Below are 18,365 nucleotides of genomic sequence, written 5' to 3' on the forward strand. Positions count from 1 at the left end.
CCGCACAACCTCTCTTTTCTTTTCCTTTTTCCTCTCTAGCTTCCATGAATAAGAGAAAACAAAGACACTTGACATTCTGAGCTTGACTTATTTCACTTAACATAATGTTCCCAAGTTCCATCTATTTTCCTCCAATTACATAATTTCATTTTTCTTTATGGCTGCATGAAATTTAATTGTATATACATACCACATTTTCCTCATCCATTTATCCCTTGATGGACACCTAGCCTTGTTCCATAGTTTGGCTATTGTGAATAGTGCTGATTTAAACATGGGTATGTACATATCTCTGTAGCATGATGACTTTAATTTGGGGGAGTGGTGTAGCTAGGTCATATGGTGCTACCTCCAATATTTCTTAAGAAACAATTGGAGGATGTCCCCCAGAAAAGGAAGGAGTAAATGCAAGAGTGTCTATTCTCTTGGGCACCAGAAATCCAAAGTGAAAGTGTGGTGCAAGGGAAGGTGAGAATGATGTGATGTGGTGCTTGGCCAAGAAAGCAATCCCTGTAGAGGGAAGGGGAGGGTGGGGGAGGAAGCATCCAGAGCGAAGGCAAAAAAGGAAGGGGATGTTCTGTATAGTTGAAAAGTATTGATAGGCATCTGAAAGATCTGCCAGTGCATTGGAGAAAAAATAGTGACAGATAAACAGAAAACTAGGCAAGTGGAAAAAACGAGATTATCAATCTAGGAAAAAATGATACAAGAAATAAATCATGATCATGGTTCTTAAGGCTATGTTGAAGAGAGAAAGTGTGGGGTGGTGTGTGTGTGTGTGTGTGTGTGTTGGGTGAGGGAGGGGTGAATGGAAGAGAAGGAATGCTCAGTTACCCTAACGGGAAGTCAGGAGATAGTGTACTAACAGCCAGCACAGCATATTACTTAGAAATATAGAGATAAACAGCAAAAGAAAAGGTTGTAATTATTTAAATTAGTTGCCTCTGAGAGAAAAGCCTAGAAACCAACAGGGGGTGCTATTTTCATCACAAATTATTTGACTGACTTTGGAAACTATGTGCATGAGCATGTACTTGGGTTACAAAATAAAAGGTAATTTTAAAAAGAATAAATTAGGGGGGTGGAATATCTATTGATAAACCTTATTCTGGATGTTGTCATCCCCTCTCCTTCCCCAGAGAAAATGCACAAGTTTAGAAGGCAAACACTTAAATACATTAATTGTTCTAAACTATTCGGTCTGCACTAACATTTGATTTTTTCTGATGTAGTTTTATTTTTCAACCTGTACCAGCTCATGGAATAAGGAGATTCCAGGTAGAGTAGTACATTTTAGTATATGTCTTGATTTTACTTCAAGGCAAATAACATTTGGCCTGAATTCTTGTATTCCTAATACAGTTTTTTTTTTTTTTCCTGCATGGTTGAGGTATAAGTGATGAATAAAAATTGTATACATGTGGCATAAAATGTGATGTTTTGATATATGTATACTTTGTGAAATGATTACCACAAGCTAACTAACATCACCCTAGTTATCCTGTGTGTATGTGTGTGTGTGTACTGAGAACACTTCTCATCTACTGTCTTAAGAAGAAAAGCATACACTACATTATTCCTAATTACAGGGCCATGCTGTCTATATTATTGGCAGAAACTATTTGTCCTCACTGAAACTTTGGACCCTTTGGCCAAAGCTCCCCATTGCACTTTCCCACCTAACACAATTTTTTAAAGAGAGGACTGTTAGAAGTTTTTGCTGATTCTGTGACTCTCCTTCATGTTTTAATAAGTGACTTTGTGTGCCCCTCATCCTTCGCCTTTGGATTAAAGAAGTCTCACCTCTTAAGCTTCTTTTCCTATCCTGGGTTTCTTAATTCCCTTATCATTTTGTGTTTCTTCCTGCATAACTTCATTCCTTGCTCATAACAGGGACTCAGATATTGGAGGAACTATTGAATTTTGAGAAATGTCAACTAGTCTTGGATAAATATTCAGGGTAAAAAAAAATCACCTTGAGTTTTTGATAAGGGTTATAGAACACTACACTTTTCTTAAAATAGCTTTCCTTATAAAGCTTAGGATTTTATTGGGCATCATAAACTCACCACTGGGGTTACTATCTGTTATGGTCTGAATCTAAGTTATCCCCCAAAAGATTGAGACAAGCAGCAATGTTCAGAAGCGGGATGATTAAATTATAAGAGCTATAACCTAATCAGTGGAATAATCCATTTTGGTGGATTAATCCATTTGATGAATTCATAATTTGAAAGGACTATTACAGCGTGGGTGGTAACTGTAGGTAGATAGGACATGAGGAAGTGGGTCACCAGGGGAGGGTATCCTTGAGGACTATACCTTGTCCCTGGCTGCTCCCTCTCTTTCTCCTTTCTGCTTCCCATCTACCACAAGCTGAGCAGCTTCCCCCAGCCATGCCCTTGTGCCAAGATGTCATGCCTTATTTCAGGTCCAGAACAACAGTGTGTGCCAATGATGAGATGAGACTACTAAAATCATGAGCCCAAAATAAATTTTCCCTCCTCAAGGTGTTCTTGTCAACAGTTATTTTGGTCATAGTGATAAAAATCTGACTAACAGAGTGACCCTCTGAAACCCACTTGCCTTATGCTACAAATTAATATTTTAGTTCTTTCAGATTTGTTACATGTCAGTCCAACCAACATGGTGTTTCTGGTTGGGTCCAAGGTGTGCTACACTGTAGTTATCCCTAGGTCATCTAGGTATGGCTCAGGACATGCTGAGCATTTATTAATAGACAAAGCCACATCCTCGGCCAGGGGTAGGTGAGCAGTAGAGTAGTTGGGATGTTAGATGGGAAGATTTTGACAATCAGAGGATGAAATGACATTATACACACTAAGCTCTTGTGCAGAATCTGGCGTGAAGCACTCTAGTAAATCACTAGTCACTAGTGTATCATCCAGGAGTTGGCCCCTCCCACTCACTATCATTGAGGTCAACGAAACCACTCTCCCTTCCCCCTTTGGAATCATACTGTTATCATCCCCTCACTGTTTTCACTAACAGTTCCCATATCCTGATGGGAAGAGTCCATGACTGCATCTCACAGGTCTCCATGAAGGCCTTCTGAGATTCCCTGAGAGCAAACCACCCAACTTCTGGCTGACTGCTACCTTATTCAGTCACCTCTTCTCATTAATCACCTCTCCCAGAAACAGCCCAAGCTGGCAGATGAATCACTCACAGTGCTTTTCTTCCTTATGCCTGTTGAACAATGGCCTTCTGATCATGTATTTAATCATCCTGTGCAAGGTGCTTACTTTCAGGTTCCCCATTTTTTAACTTATGTTTATACATTTTTTTTACTGTCTTTTCTATAATTAACAGCAGCTATTTTTTAAATTTTATTTTTAGTGTTTACCTTCCCTGCTGATTGTGGACTTGAACTGCATCACTCCTTCATGGTGAATTACTGCTCTGTCCCTCCAGTTCCCATGCACAGAAGCAGCCCAGAGGGAGGGGGACTTAGAAGACAGGTGAGGCACTGAATAATGGTCAGTCCCCCTCTCCTGGCCCCATGTCATCAGCTATGAAAGGAGAAGAGGTCACATGTTCAAATGCCTTTCGTGGGTTGGGCAGAGACAGGTAACATATTAAATGTGAGTAAAGATTCAAGTAATAAAATAGAGGGTGGAAGAGACAACAGCCTCTGCAAAGCACATGTTCAAGAGAAAGTGGCAGCCACAACTCAGCCACAGGTGTTGCTAAGAAAAAAACAATAAGACACTGTTGCCCGGTGTCTAGGAAACCTGAAATCTGGATGTTCATGTGAAGTGTTGGGATTGCTCTAATGTCAGCAGTTAATTGTTATAATAACCAAGAATGCATCATTCAAGCTCAACAAAGCACTGTGAGTGAGCTTGTCCACAAGCTGCTTTGGGCTGCAGGCCTCACTGCAGCCTGCTCAACCAGATGACCAGGGAGACTCACCGCGCCAGCATTCGGCAGCTTTACTAGGATCACAAGATTTCTCTCTTTTGTGGTTTTGAAAACGACCCATATGAGGAGGCGACCCTCTGACCCCAGAATCTTACTTCCCCATCGCCTCCTAATATTATTATAAAATCTGTCCTGGGACAAGTTTCTTCTGTTAATGTTTTTTCACCAAATTTTACAAGTTTTGCCCCCCTCAAGATTTCTAGCCTAGGTTTCTGTTGCAAAAGAAAATACATGTGAATAATTAAAATCTGCACAACCTCAGACCTTTGTCACAAAACCAAATATAGGAAAGAGACCACATTGATGGGTGTATTTCAGTTCTTTTCCCAGTCCTTGCACACCATCTGGTGGCAGAACTCTCTGCTTGTAACAGGTGAAGTGTTCTGTGAAGGAGGCAAGTTGAGGAAGTTGGTTGAAGGGGGGAACAAATAGAATGATGCAAAACAACACATTGAAATATGCTGATTATGTGCCAGCTCAGAGTAATCCACACATTAAACATTAACTGCTGAGAACTAGCCAGAGGCCACCTAGATGTAAAACTTAGTTACCTCTATGAAGAAAATTCCTCATAAAATTGTCTGTTATCCATCAGCCTCTATTGTACGATAACATTTACCAGAAAAGAAGAAAAAAGGTCAAATATACTGTTAGGGTGGATATACTGAAAGGACAAGACAATTTTATGTCTTCTTTTTTTCATTCCTAAAAACCATCATCATTGTTTTCTCCATCATTACAATTCAACTTCACAAAACCAAATCATCTACATTCCATAGATAAAGTCAGTAGATTCCATTCAACTTAGCAAATATTTATTCAGTATCTACCACAGTGAGGTATTTCAAAATGAAATAATCACTCATTCCTAGACTCACGAAATAAAAGGACATTTATTAGGACAACAGAGCTGGCATGAAGCAAGCCATCGTGGCTTAAAACTACAGAAATCTCCTTATGAATGTAGATGTAAAAATACTCAACAAAATATTAGCAAATCATATGTAATAATATACAAGAGAATTATGCACCAAGACCAGTGGGATTTATTCCAGGTATGCAAGGCTAGTTCAAATTTTAAAATCAATTAATGCATCCTATTATATCAAAGGGCTAAAGAATAAAAATTGCATGGTCATATCAAAAGATATGGAAAGAGCATTTGGCAAAATCCAACACCCATGCACATTAACCCTCTTAGCACATTAGGAATAGGAGGAAATGTCCTCAATGTGATAAAGAATCTGTACAAAATCTAGAGCTAACATTATAGTTAGTGGTGAGGAACTAGCAGGAACAAGAATATTCAGTACCTTAGAACACTTTTGCTTGTCCCCCCCCCCCACAAAAAAGCTAAAACTCTGACTTCTCTTTATTTTTCCCATTTATGCAAGCAATTATAACTAGATCAATCCTTTGCTAATATCAGAGAGATACTATAATAGTTGACAGTTGAAAGGTTCTGAGCATATGGATGCCAGCCACCATGCCAAGCATTTCACATGTAATACTTTATTTAATCTTCTCCCAAGCTGAAAGTGGTCAATATTATTATTATCACCTTTGATTAATTAGGAAACTGGAGCTCAAAAAATGTAAGCACTTTACTTCAGGTTGATCAGCTAGAAGTTTCCAGAGTTAGGCATTTAACTCCAAAGCTCACTCTCTCAATAGCTGTGCAATGTGGCCTTTTGGGGGAAATTTTTTAAAATTAATAAATAAATAAAGTGGCTCCAATTAGGCTGGCCTCAACCACTTTTAAATAAAATATGATATTGAATCATCTTTACAATAATGACAGATTTTAAAACTCCTTTGCCCCATCCAATACAAAAGGTTTCTGCACCAATCATAAAAACAACTAGGAGACACCAAAATGTCCTATGCTTACAGAGATTAAGATAAAAGAACTAAATTCAACTCAAAACAATAATGACTTTAGCACTGAATCACTCCAAGTCATGACTATTACATATATCACAGAAGAGACAATCAGATGGGTGGGGAAAGTTCTGAGCAAAGTTGGCTGAATAGGCAACTTTTTGCTAGCAGAAAAACATATCTGAAGTCATCATCTAAGTCGTTTAACTAGATCAAACATGGGCCCTTATCTCTTCTTGTACAAATGAGAACGAGGAACCTGAACTTGGAAAAAATTACCCTACCAAGGAGCCACTACTTCCTGTGAGATGATTAGATAACTAAACAGGCTTTACATTGGTAGAAAAATCTTTTCTCTAACAGAAATAGAGTGAGAGGATTGCGAGAAAGAAGGTACAGCTGTCACCTTTGTGCTTCCTAAAGCCTCCTTGTGGTGCGGAACCATATCTTTTTTTTTTTTTTTAAATTTTTTATTGTTGGCTGTTCAAAACATTACATAGTTCTTGATATATCATATTTCACACTTTGATTCAAGTGGGTTATGAGCTCCCATTTTTACCCCATATACAGATTGCAGAATTACATCAGTTACACATCCATTGATTTACATATTGCCATACTAGTGTCTGTTGTGTTCTGCTGCCTTTGCGGAACCATATCTAACTTCTTGTGCTTTGTAAAAAGTGCAATTTGAAAATCAATGGCATTTTCGAAGGTGGACTTTCAACTGTTTTGCTTTGAAATCTCAGTGAGTTGGGTTTTCTTTTTCCTATTATACTTTTTAACCATTGTATTATACGTAATTTGGCTATGTTTTTTTCAGAACTTTTGCAAATAATGATTCTGAGATTTAATCTCAATACATTTGGTGCCTTCACCAGTCTGAGTATACCAGAAACTTCCACTTCTAATGCTGATTGGACAAGGACAGAATCAAAATGGTGCAAGAGAGTTCACTCTCTATTAAGTAGAGATTATACCAAATCACACAGAGAACCAAAAAGAATGTCAAACCTCTGGCCTCTAGCAAAAAGAAAAGAAAGCTAGACTTGATTCAAGCACTAGAGAAACCACATAGCTCTCTAGCAGGCATGGCTGCCAAGTTAAAAAGAAACTAGACCGGTTCCAACTGAGTAAGTAACCACATGCCTTCGTTATTGACAGTGCTAAGCCCAAAGAACACCTCCCAGTGCCCGCCAGCAAATGCAAATTCATGCCACCAGAGACTGATGGTCACAGTTCAGGTTTTGATATAAACAAAGGATTATCTTTATATCATTTTTATTTAAAATTTTATATATTTTATATCATTTTACCTATATGTAAAATAAACCAGATTCTCCCCTTTCCTTACTGCCAGAGTTGCCCTTATGCCTTCAGTATTTACAATATGTATTTATCATGTATATATATATGAATATGAATATGAATATGAATATACACACATGTATGTAGGGAGATGTGATTAAGACTTAACTTTCTTTTGGGGGCTCCAAAAACTTGAAATATCATTCATGTTTACTTTTACAACATATCAAGAAAAAAAAAAAATAGCATAGAACATTGCCACAGTTCTCTCATATTTTTTGCTGTTTTTTTTTTTAGGGGGGGGGGGTGAGGGGATCGGGCGAGGACCGAATTGAANTGGGGGGGGGGGGAGGGGGACGGCGAGGTACCGGGAATTGAACTCAAGGACCACTGAACCACACCCCCAGCCCTATTTTGTATTTTATTTAGAGACAGGGTCTCACTGAGTTGCATAGTGCCTTGCTTTTGCTGAGGCTGGCTTTGAACTCGCCATCCTCCTGCCTTAGTCTCCCCAGCAGCTGGGATTACAGGGGTCTGGCTAGGTTTTTTTTTTTTTAACCTCCCTTTTTACGTGTGTGTTTTTCCCACATTTTCCATAGTAATTCAGGTTTGCTGACATAATTTTTAAAAAATGTGAGCTAAGATTGCTGCATAACAAAGAATACAGTATCTACTCCAACCCAGGAATGGAAGAACTGGGCTTCCCCGCAGGCCAGGCAGTTAGAGGCAGCGGCCTCACCCAGCACACTTCGCTTACCGCTCCACCGAGGAACTGTGGCTTTGCCCAGAACCTGCGAGCGAGCACCCCCTTAATCCGAGTGAATGGATAGTTTACATAAATTCTTCCCCACAGTGGTTCATAAGTAAGACCCCAGAGCACAGGAAACCGGCATGGCTAAGATGGGGCTCCCAGGGTTCAGACAGCCCAGTCTTGCTATTGGGATTGTTGGCAGCTGCCAGCCAACACGACCCTGGGGGCCCCAGGCAGCTAGGCAGAGCAGCGCTGCTGGGTCCTCTCCCTGCGCAGGCCGCCCCGCTGAGTCCTCCCTGTCCTCTCAATGTAGACCCCACCACTGTCCTCCCTCTGTCCTCCTTGTTCAGACCCCCACCCTCACCCCCTGACCCCAACACACCTCCTCCCTTTGCAATCCCTCTCCCAGTCCTCCNTACCACTCGACCCCACCACCCCCCTCCCTGCACGACCCCTCCCCCTGTCTGCCCTCTGTTGTCTCTGTGCGGTCCCCTCCCTCTGGACAGATTTTTAAATCATAGCCTAAGTAATAGAAATTTGATCTGCAGAAGGGGAAGAGGGTCACTTTCGTCAGTCAATAGGTCACCCGGAACACTGCAGAAGAGCTCTTTTTAATAACCTTTTCATTAGAAATTTGTAGGATGTCTAATTCCTAATTTTAAATATCTCATCTTTTCTTACGGCAGACCTAAATGATGCCTAATTTCTGACACTCTATGGCACACTAGACTATGCGCTAGAAAACAATTCAGGCAGCTAAATTTCATTAGAAATAATTAATTTCCTTCAAGATACTCAATTTATTTTTTTAAAAACTGTGGCGGACTAGTGGAATTTTAAGTGGATCACATTTAGTAAAATGATAACAACTACTTCCAACCACTGCTTCTTTCAATCTGCTATTAATGAAAGAGCTAGATATATTTTGGTCATAGAAAGGACCCGTTCCTGCTCAAAATACTCTCTCCAGGGAGAGCCAGACCCTTACAATGGCCTAAAAGCCCTACTCAGCATGCCTCTCAGGGCCTCCAATGTCAATCCATTCTTCCTCCGGCTTACCCTACTGCAACCACACAGGCATGCCCTACCTCAGGGACATGTCTTCTGCTCAAAGTACTTTCCCCAAATATTTCATGGGTCACTCTTTCACCACCATCAAATCTGTTCAAACTCTTCTTCTCGGTAAAGCCTACCCCACACCCTACATAAATGCATCACCACCAGGGTGCACCACTCTTATTCTCCAACCCCACACTGTCGATATTCATGGTACTTATGATCTGTCATTTTATGTATTTATTATGTTACTGTCATTATTTCACACTCGACGTGTGAAGTCTACGGGTTTGTGATTTTTGTCTCTCAGTTCTAGAGAGAAGCCACTGGCCAAAGTCCCATTTCTCAGTAAACTGTTGAGGCAGAACAAGAATCTAGAGATCCTGACCTCAAACCAAAGCAAAAAAGCAGCTGCACCAGTGAAAGTCTATAGACTAAGTGGCTTAATACATGACAGAGGGCAAATAAATGGTACTGACCCCACCCCACTCTCTTGTAGTTTTCTAAACACACTGTGCCTAAGATTGCACCTGGACCCCTAAAGCAGTGTTATTTCCTTTCTTGAAACAACACACAAAATAATGGCTACCTAAATGAAAATACGCACTATCTCATTAGAAAGAAAAGAAAAACCTAATCAACAAATAATTTGCAATGCACTGAAAACTCCTACTAACTCAGCATTCATTAGCTACCTTAGAATAGGCCACTTTGGCATTAGACTGCACCCTGGTGGACTCACTCACGGCAAGGCAATACTCATTCAAGAAGACATTCACTTTTTACTATGCTTTCATTTTGACTCCATTTTTTAAACTGTTCAGATGTTTACGTTTTTATTGTGACAAAATAGACATAATACAAAATTTGCCCTTCTAGCCATCTTTACACATAGAGGTTAGTGGCACTGGTGCAGCCACAGTGTGCAGCCACCACCATTCATAGAGCCCAGAGTTGAGGTTCATCCCCACTCTTCTAGGGGTCGGGATTTCCTCCTTTCTATGGCTCAGTAGTACTCCATTGCACGCATTACATGTGCCTCAGGGTGCTCATCCACTCCTCCTTCAGTGGACACCTAGACTCTTCCTCTTGTCTACTGTGAATGATGCTGGCTGCCATGGGCACGGATGTACAAGTACCTCTCAGAGTCCCTGCTGTCAAGTCCTGCTGGATGCTAGGACAGTGCTCTGTCTGATTTTTCGAGGCTGCCATGCTGTTTCTCACCGTGCTTCCCACTTCGTGTCTCACCAGCAGAGCACAGGCTCCAGTTTCCTGTCCTCGTCAAATCTAGATTCTCTGCATTTGTGTCGGTAGCCATCCTAATGAGTATGAGATGCTATCTCATTGTGTTTTTGATTTGCGTTTCCCTAGTGATTCGTGATGCGGAGCATCTTTTTATGAGCCACTCAGTCCTTTGTACGTCTTCTTTGGAAACATACCTGCTTCAGCCCTTTGCCCTTGTGCATTGGCTCTTTGGGGCCTATCTCCGATACTTCCATCTACAAACTTGGGGGAGCTTTGGGTCAATGGTTACTCAGGGCTTGGGTTTATGCTTTGGGGCCTCTTGGACATAAGGGGTAGAAAATCAGAATATGTGACTTGGTATTTTGGGGGGCTAAGTGGTTTAAGGCCTGCTTGTTTTCTGCCTATTTACCACTGAGCCAGTAAAATAATCACCTTAGAAAGCAACAGGGCATGCTGGCACAAGAAATGCTCAACAGCTTGGATTCTGCCAAGACCCATTTCTGTGTGATTACGCAAGGTGACTGGCATCTTGGGGGAATGAACTTGACACAATGTCCAAGGTTCCTTTCAACTCTAACTACCTGACACTAGACGTCTACCCACAGGCAGCGGTAACCCTGCATTCTTGAAAAGAATAGAATATGGAGAGGGGTTCTTGGTCATAAATCATTTTTTCCATATTTCTTAGAAACCAAATACCACAGATTACAAAATATCACATTTATTGGCCAAAGTCTTCCCCATCTGCATACATGCATGTGAGTCTTTGTAAGGAAGGAACAGCGGATGTGGCTCCTTCCTATCCACTGCCCTTAGAGGAGTGGTTTTCAAGTTTGGGGGATTTTTTTTTAATCATAAAAATTTTAGAAACAAAAGTTAATTACAAAGAGACAAAAGTAAAATCTGAGCAGCTCCATTAGAGTCTGGGGAGCTTCATGGGTTTCCATGGAGCTTGCATATTACAAAACCTCAATGAGCAATTTTTTCTATGACTTCCAAAGTCTGTCTATTAAAATTTTTGCCTAGAGATGTAAACATGCAGTCTTCTCATGGGTCTGCATTTTCTGTATAAGCCAAAGAATAAGAAAGGAAGTAGATATTGGGAAAGGAAGAATAGTACAGCAAACAAAAATAACACATTGCTATTGTGCATTATTTGGAACATTATTTATTACATGTCAGTGATGTGCTAAGGGTTTTGATACCTGTATCCAAAAAACACATGAACAATGATTATAATTATGATATAACTGTTATTTTTCATCTTTTAAGACAAGGTAATAGGGCTGGGGGTGTAGCTCAGTGGTAGAGCACTTGCCTAGCATGCACAAAGCCCTGGGTTAAATCCCCAGCACCACCAAAAAAAAAAAAAAAAATTATATATATATAAATAAATAAAAGAGGTATCAGAGGCTCTGAGAAGTGAAGTAACTCACCACGCAGCTATATAAATGGGAAAACAGCTTAGATGCCAGGCAGGCTAGCAAAATATCCCCAACTCAAAATGTTTTTACCAACTGTAGTCCTGCTTTGAGGATACAAGAGAACTAAATCCACTTTGACACAGCCCTGCATCCCTTCCCTAAAACACTTTCCAAAAGATGGACCTCAGAGCCACAAAGGGTCTCATATTCAGAACTATGGCATTATAGAGGCTGTCCTAGAGAAAGCTCAAGGAAGCCCAAAGACAGAGACATTCTCCACGTGTCTACAAACATGTGTTCCATTACTAAGCCAACCTCCCAGCATGCACAGTGAGCCCACAACATTTTTGTAAATCCTTAAAACTTTTTGCAAAAGGCAAAATGAAGTACCTGTTTTTTTATGCATGATATATGCCTCAACTTGTTAAGCAACAGACTTTAAAATGTGCCACAATATTTATTTGGACACCTCTTTATTTTCTCACATGCCTAAGGCTTCAAGAAATGAAGTTGGCCTGGGGTTTCCAAGCCTGAGAAGCCCAGACCTTCTGTGACTGAGAGGAAGACGGTACTAGCAAGTTAGAGAAAAACTACTAGGGAGAAGCTGTGGTGACAGGGGCATCACTAGGTGACTCTCATTCTGAGCCTTATTTTCTGTTAACGGTGGGAAGTGGTCATCACTGCCTTTCCTTTTCTGTCCCACCACATCTAGTTCACAGATGCCCTTGTCTCTCTGCACGCTAGATGCCACTTAATTCTGAAACCAAATATACTTGAAAGGTACTATTTAAACCATCCCTGGCCCTCCCGGCCAAAATGATCTGAAGCATATCCATGAGACTCATTTTCCAAGGACCCTACCCAGCTTCACAAACCAAACTCTTGCTGATCATGTAAACATGCACTATTTGCAAAACATTCTCCTGTTTCAAATATAGAAACTATTAGTTATACTTCAATCAAAAGGAGGCTTGTACATGAAACTACAAAATATCACATGATCTCTAAGATGGTACAGGAGATTGTAGGCTACTAATAAGAACAAAGACCCAATTTTTATTTTAAATGAATGTGATTTAGTATTTGACCTCTATTTAATTCATTTCACCAATAGGGTTGATAGAGTTAGTAAAATAATACCACTGACTCTGAAAATAAATATTAGTGTTTCATAAACCAAGCAGAAACCCTTTGAGTATTTTTTACTATGGCACTAAGGATGTGGCTATCAATTCCCCTTGCTTGTAAAGTCTTGGTCCTCTGCCCCATGATATATTTTCTTTGGGAGGAAGAGTCCCGAGGAGCTAATTCCAGAAGAAGCCAACCAACCGTGGTTGATTATGGATCCAGTCCAAGGAAATCTGAGAGACGGAGTTAATTAATTCCAGGCAGACCCAAGTAATGATTCTTTAGGGTCTGACCCAACTCTCAAGGTAGAAATCACCTTCCCTCCTAAGTTTACAAACCATCTTCTGGTTCCTGAGGACTGTGGTACTAACTGATAAAATGAGTTTGTGCATGCAAACTAATATGTAAACACTCTATGAAAAATCAAGACGATGGGTCCTTGTCACCTAAGAATTCTAAATATTTTTTTAATTCCACAGCAAATATTCAAGCATACAGACCATTCTTAGGCAAACATTATTTTGCATTCCACAAAACACAATATTATGGGCTGGGGATGTGGCTCAAGCGGTAGCGCGCCTGCCTGGCATGCGAGCGGCCCGGGTTCGATCCTCAGCACCACATACAAAGATGTTGTGTCTGCCAAAAACTAAAAAAAATAAATAAATATTAAAAAATTCTCAAAAAAAAAAAACACAATATTATCAGAAAGAACTTTATTACCAGTTGGATTAATTAGTTAAAATGAGGAATGCAGAGTATTTGATGATAAACTCTATGATAGGAGATGATTATTCCTTCCAACTCTATGCATTCAGGAAAAAGAAAAAGTTACTTCAATTGATCACTTGTCAAAAACTAATCAAGGCCTGGGGATATTGCTCAGTTGCTGGAGTGCCTGCCTTACATGCATAAAGCCCTGGGTTTGATCCCTAGGACAAGAGAGAGGTGGGGGGGGACGGAAAGGAAGAAAGAAAAGAGAAAACAGTGAAGAGTTCAGAGTCTTTGGATGGGTGTCCCTCAGTTCCTGTGCGGATGACTGAACTCATAGGCAAAGAAGTGGCAGAGGGGCTCCATCTCTGCCCTGCCTGACTCTAAAGCCTGAGGTCTACCTACCATCCATGCACCATCCCTCCCACCAACCGGGTGCAGCCTGAGGCATGTGCAGTGGGACTGGAATTGCTAGTTACCAACTTATGTCTCTGAGTCTGCTTATGTAGGAACCTAACATCAGTGTGGACATGCTACAGCTTATTTACAAATGGCTAGGCTCAGAGCCACAGCTGGCAATTAAATCAAGTACTTCACAGGGAGTGAGATCAGCCCTCTGTAGAAGAAATGGTGCACTCAGCATCACTGTGGCATAGTCTTAGTACACGCAGCTGGAGTGACACCCAGAAAGTGGTTACAGATGAATAGCTGAAGGAATGTATGTTGGCAGCAGTGGTCTATTTAGAGTGCTGGGAAAAGAAGACAATTGGAAGGATTTGTGAACACGGGTGTGGGTGTGTGTGTGTGTGTGTGTGTGTTCCTGGAGCGTGAACCCAGGGCCTTGTGCATGCTATGCAAGGACTCTACCAACGAGCTCCACCCCCAGCGCTTTTCACTTTGAGACAGGATCTTGCTAATTGCCCAGGCTGGCCCCAAACTTGCAATCCTCCTGCCTTGGCCTCCCAAAGACCTGATAGTAGGAATGTGCCATTACACTCGACTACAACATTAATGCTATATATTTTTAATTTAGAATTATATTCTGTACTAGAATTTTGGCTATGAAAGCTAAAAATTTAGAACCTTGAGTGAAAATGACCAAAAAAAAAAAAAAAGACATAAAATTATCTTTTAACTGTAAAATTATCTTTTAACAGTTAAAATTTATTTAACTGTGAAATAATAGATAATCACAGAGTAGGACTTCCTTTTCTTTACAAGGCATCTTGAAATGGTATTTTTGTAGCACCCTTGAAAGATTTATAATTAAATGTCAGTTTTTCTGCCAACTGTTATAATTATTTATGGGTGCCAATGACTGTGGTTGATTCTGTAGCTACACATTGCTAAAATTAGGTTAGATTTCTGAATTTTAAAATAACTATTTAAAACTATTTGGCAAGGGAAAGAAGTGAGAAAATAGTGTGCTTTTCTATACTGAGTAACGTAAAAAATGATTATTTCTAGCAAAAGGGACCTGAAAACATCTGTTACATTGTCCCTTAAAAAAAAAAAGTTCATGCAATTTGACTATTTAGCAGGTGCGATTTCCAAAAACAATCAAACAAACAAGTGTTCACAATTGAAGGGGTAGAGTCTATCTGCACGTGGCCGAGGGCTATGACCCCCACATGGGCCAGCACTGGGTGTGGTTTCATGCTGGCTTTGCTATGTGTGTGTAGGGAGCTGGAATACTCCAGGTAGACAGTGCTGCCCACCTTCCATGGCATCATGTCAGAAGGGTAGAAAGGAATCTTGTTTGGGGATTTGAGCATGAGGCCTGGCTCGACATCAAATAATTAGCCCTGGAGCCACGTCAGTGTGACTTAAAATGTGTCAGGCTATTTGGCCGTGAACAAGACTTAACTGTATCACCATTAAATAATGTCATCTTCAAAGTAGCCAGCGGTTCTTAAAGACTTCTAAGAGAAAAACAACTTTGAAAATCTGAAATTTTTGGGCCTTTTCATCTTTCAGGAAATCTGTAGATACCCATTTTCCTTCCAGATGGTCCTCGGGCCTTGGGCATTTTTAATAAAGCTATAATGTGCAACCTGTATTCAATACCAAGCCAGCTGTATTTTGATTATTTCAAGAAATTCTTTTAAGTGTCAACAACTTAATTTTGGGGGCGGGGGGCTTCAATATATGATACATTGCCTAGGTATGCAGATTAAACAACTTAATACATCTTAAAGTGCCCTGCACCAGGGCTGCATGCAGTAGGTCATTTTTATTGTTGAACATAATTGTCATGTTGGTACATGTGTTTGAATCTCCCTGGAGGACCATGTTCTTGGGAAGCTAGATGACAATCAGATTTCTTGGAACAGCTCAAAATCAGAATAGCAAAACTTAGCAGTGGGGGGGGGGAATTAGAGGACCAACTAGTTGGTCTAACTCATGGCTGTTGCATCTGTCTTCACTCCAGGTAAACAAGGTACCTGTTTATCTTCTTATTTATTCTACTTAATGTAACTCTTGTTGGAAAGATTTAGAATAAGCCTTTAAAATATCAAGGTTTTGACCCTTAAACTGATACATATGCATAAGATTACTCTAATGCAAATCCTATTGGCATGTTTGCTGAGCTAGTTTCTTCAAAAATTATTATCATGATTTAAAAGACACTTTTGTTATCAATTTACTAATAAGTTAGACAAGCCCAGTATGCAAGGTTTAAAAAGTTTTTCTCTTAAGCCAGGCACAGTGGAACACTCCTGTAATCCCAGTGATTCCAGAGGCTGAGGCAGGGGAAGATCACAAGTTGACAGTCAGCCTAAGCAACTTAGCAAGACCCTCACCAGCTCAGCATGTCCCTCTTAAAATAAAAAATAAAAAAGGCTCAGGATATAATTCACTGGTAAGGTGCCCCTGGGTTCAATTCCCTGTACATCCCAATTTTTTTTTCTCAGACTTAAAAGTTATTTATCTTGCAGAGGATAAAGGTCTTTTCTCAAATGCTTTATATAGGCACCAGAGTTGAAGTCTTCACTTTCAGTCCGTTATGTTTTAAAACATTAATTCTTGGGCTGGGGAGATAGCTCATTTGATAAAGTGCTTGCCCTACATGCAGAAGGCTCTAGGTTCAATCCCCAACCCCACAAAATAATAATAATAACAATAATAATAATAATAATAATGATAATAATAATAATAATAATTCTTAAATAGGCATGGACTAACACACTGCTGTGTACCATGTGTTATTTACTGCCTTAATTTTCTTTTAAAATGGCCTCCATGCACAGCTAGGTGCACTCTGTGTTGGCACAGAAACTAGGCAAAGATGGCTTCAGTTCTTCTGAGATATGGGTGGGATTGCTTAACTTATCTAATGTAACAGAAAAGGAACATAAAATCTTTTTTTTTTAAAGAGAGAGAGAGAGAGAATTTTTTAATATTTATTTTTTAGTTTTCGGCAGACACAGCATCTTTGTTTGTATGTGGTGCTGAGGATCGAACCCGGGCCGCTCGCATGCCAGGCGAGCGCACTACTGCTTGAGCCACATCCCCAGCCCGGAACATAAAATCTTAAACTCCACTTGGAACTTCAAGTCAGTAACATCTATTCACGAATATATGATCCCTACCATCCAGAAAACCACAGGAGGGCAGAGATTTATTTCAGGTATTTGTCCCAAGCAGTACCTATGTTCCAGACCTATGAAATGGAGATTCTGAAATAGAAAAAAACAAAAACAAACACACACAAAAAAAAACATGTCAAGTTATCTGGACCTCCCTTCAGACAAATGACAAGAAAGTTTCCTCTGTCAATCCACATCCACAAAATGATTTTGCTTCATCCTGAGTCAAGATTTCCAGGGTGTGTGTGTGTGTGTGTGTTTGTGTGTGTTTGTCTGTCTGTCTCTCTCTCTCTCTCTTTCTCTTTGGTGGTAGTGGTGGGGTTGGAGAGTGTCTTATAAACTCATTCCCATACAGGCCAGACCACCCTGTTTGCAGCCCTCTGAAACATCTTGCAAGAACCTATGTCACTGCCCCAGCTCTGGCTTCTGCCACTGTCCCCCACCCCCACCCCATCCCTGCAATCTGAAACATGATCCTTACTAATCCAAATCTGTAAATCTGTAACATCTTTTCAGGACCCCCTCAAAATTTACCCTTGACCACATCTTCATTTTCGATATTCCATAGGCCCACTGTTGAGAACTGCATAGGAGCTACTCTATTCACAGATGCTTTCCCTCCCATAGGCCCAGAAGCATGATCAAATTTGTTAACTTTGTTCTAATAATCTCCAGTTCTGATAGTCAATAAGTGTGTACCTAAAGCAAAATGGTAGAGCTATGCTTTGACACTTCACCTCCTGAAGCCAAAACTGTGCTTACCGTGGCACCTAGACACATGCAAATGTTTGTGAATGAGGCACAGCCTCCATACACAGCTAGGTGCACTCTGTGTTGGCACAGAAATTTCGTGCCCGCTTCAGACATGGAAACCCCACAGCAAGCTGCACTGGACCAGCCAAGCCCCTGAGCAGCAGCAACACAAGGATACAGAAATGATCAGTTTTATGTGGTGCCAGCCTTGCTTGTGATACGGAAGCATTTGGAAAATCACATACATTAGGTTTGGAGAGGCATGTTATTCTTTTCTTGTAACAGATTGTAAGAGCCAGAAAGGATTTTTAAGATTATATCTCAGGCACAAGTTCTCCTCACTTGATAGTCAAGGACAGGTCCTGGGTTGGCTGAGTGACCTGGTAAGGAGTACAGAACCTGGGTCCTTCTCTTCAGCCCAGCCATCTTGCCCAGCCAATGCTCTTCTTCTCTATTGATGGTCTCTTAGGCTGCTGGCAAAATCAGCTCCCCTATTCCATCCAACTAAAAAGCTTCTGCACCAGCAAAATAAACAATCAAGAGAATAAAGACATGACCCATGAAATGGGAGAA

At 40.5% G+C, this 18,365-nt stretch overlaps 1 protein-coding gene and 1 non-coding gene across 2 annotated transcripts in view; one reads left to right on the forward strand and one right to left on the reverse strand.

Moving 5' to 3' along the window:
• Window positions 1–18,365, reverse strand: part of Ap1s3 (adaptor related protein complex 1 subunit sigma 3) — a 53,807-nt gene that overhangs the window by 21,599 nt on the left and 13,843 nt on the right. The gene's annotated exons all lie outside the window — the stretch shown is intronic.
• Trnaa-agc lies at window positions 11,475–11,546 on the forward strand. The gene has a single exon. It is a non-coding gene; the product is annotated as a tRNA-Ala (tRNA).

This window comes from Marmota marmota, unplaced genomic scaffold (genome assembly GCF_001458135.2).
Source record: "Marmota marmota marmota unplaced genomic scaffold, marMar, whole genome shotgun sequence".
Classification (NCBI taxonomy): domain Eukaryota; kingdom Metazoa; phylum Chordata; class Mammalia; order Rodentia; family Sciuridae; genus Marmota; species Marmota marmota.